Source organism: Jaculus jaculus, chromosome 10, assembly GCF_020740685.1.
Source record: "Jaculus jaculus isolate mJacJac1 chromosome 10, mJacJac1.mat.Y.cur, whole genome shotgun sequence".
Classification (NCBI taxonomy): domain Eukaryota; kingdom Metazoa; phylum Chordata; class Mammalia; order Rodentia; family Dipodidae; genus Jaculus; species Jaculus jaculus.
This window is the reverse complement of record NC_059111.1, coordinates 38,835,030-38,837,212: the sequence shown is the minus strand read 5'-3', so window position 1 is coordinate 38,837,212 and position 2,183 is coordinate 38,835,030. Positions and strand designations below refer to the sequence as shown.

At 47.5% G+C, this 2,183-nt stretch overlaps 1 pseudogene; it reads left to right on the top strand.

Moving 5' to 3' along the window:
- The first annotated feature begins 220 nt into the window (after positions 1 to 220).
- On the top strand, positions 221 to 1,937 carry LOC101598786 (annotated as a pseudogene).
- The last annotated feature ends 246 nt before the right edge of the window (positions 1,938 to 2,183 follow it).

Here is a 2,183-nt window from a genome sequence, read left to right as displayed (position 1 = left end):
TGCTGGGATCACATTCAGGCCCTTATACTGGTACAGCAAGCTCAGTAAACATCTCCCCTGCTTCATCTTTTCATAAAAACATGTTTATAGCTAACAAATCTATGGTGCTCAATGAGTTCTTTTTGCAGTATATATATATATATGTCATGAGGTTTAAAAAGTAAAACACAGGCCATTGCAGAAAGGGACCAGCGAATGCTGGGAAGAGCAAACGGTGACCATGTTTATAGAAGCTTATATCTCAAGAGAAGAGGAGAGCAGGAAACAGGGGGAAAGTCAGTTAACCATGGCCAGGCGATTTGCCAATAGTAGTTCCATTTTGCCCTCAGATTTTCAGCTTCCATTTTGTAAAAAGGTCGTATAAATACAAAGCTAATTATGCCTAGGCTGAGTTGGCAGAGTTCACACTTTTCCATCCTGCTGGCTCCCCCTTAGCAGTGGGCATGAATTTACATTGGCATTATATGTTCACCTCCAGAAGTGCTGGAAACTTTGCCTATGTTAAAGTCAGGAAATGTGGATTAAATGGGAGCCACTAACTCTAGCATGCTGGAATTGAGTGTCCCATACATCAGATGCTCCTATTCATTAATTCGTGAGATCTCTACTATGTTCAAGCTTAGTAAGTTAGTACTTAATAAGTTTTCCATTAAAATTGGCATGCTCAGGTCTTTATGAACTGTCTTTTTAAAAAGAATCAATGGGGGCTGGAGAGATGGCTTAGCAGTTAAGCGCTTGCCTGTGAAGCCTAAGGACCCCGGTTCCAGGCTTGATTCCCCAGGACCCACGTTAACCAGATGCACAAGGGGGCGCACGCGTCTGGAGTTCGTTTGCAGTGGCTGGAAGCCCTGGCGCTCGCATTCTCTCTCTATCTGCCTCTTTCTCTCTCTCTCTGTATGTTGCTCGCAAATAAATAAATAAAAATTAAAAGAAGAAGGAGAAGGAGGGAGGAGGGAGGAGGGAGGAGGGAGGAGGGAGGAGGGAGGAGGGAGAAGGAGAAGGAGAAGGAGAAGGAGAAGGAGAAGGAGAAGGAGAAGGAGAAGGAGAAGGAGAAGGAGAAGGAGAAGGAGAAGGAGAAGGAGAAGGAGAAGGAGAAGGAGAAGGAGAAGGAGAAGGAGAAGGAGAAGGAGAAGAAGAAGAAGAAGAAGAAGAAGAAGAAGAAGAAGAAGAAGAAGAAGAAGAAGAAGAAGAAGAAGAATCAATGGCCCTTCCCCAGCCGCCACTGCGCAGAACTCTAGTGCAGAGCACAGCCTGTGGGTCCGCGGCCAGGCCCCAGGGAGGCGGCAGGAAGGTCTCCGGCCCCGGGGACCGCGCCCTCTCCGTTCTGTCCAAGTTGGGTGCGAGCTAGGGCGTCACGCCCGCTGCCCGAGCGACTAGGATGGTCGCGCCATCCTGCCCGGAGTGTGGTGCCTGATCGTCAAGGAGGTGCTCCTGTTGATTTTCCTGAGCACTCTGGCTGATCCAGACCAGTATCGCTTTTCAAGTTCTGAGCTTAGAGGGGACTCTGAGTTCATGGATGATGCCAACACCTGTGATTTCTCTTCTCATGATCCTGATATGTGTGAGGGCTATTTATGGAGCATACAAGCAACACAATGCCTGGATCATCCCGTTCTTCTGTTACCAGATCTTCGATTCTGCCCTGAACACCTTGGTGGCTATCACTGTGCTTGTTTATTCAAACTCCACCCAGGAATATGTATGGCAGATGCCTCCTGATTTTCCCTACAGAAATATTATGTCAGTGAACCCTACCTTCTGTTTACCAGCATTATCTTGATTAACTGTGTTTGGAACTGTATTACGGCAGGAACTCCTCTGATGTCCTGGTTTACATTACTTGCAATGATACCACGGTGCTGTGGCTCCCACTTGACAAGGGCACTGCAGTGACTGGCACCACCAAGGACCCACTACCACCATTCGTGTCTGCCTAAGTGTAAGCCTGGTGGAGCTGAGTGCAGCGGTGTGACTCCAGCCACCTGAGCCATAGTTCTGTGATTTCACAAAGATGAGCTCTTTGAGCCTGTTTGTTGTCAAACACCACGTTTTATGATTTCAATATTAAGTTGGATTCCTGTTGTGGCAGTCATGTGCTTTAGCTGGTTGACTGTGATAACGTAGCTATAGGATTCTTTCCCGAGGGGTGTGGGTGTAACAAATTTCCCTAGTCTTCCCCCCCA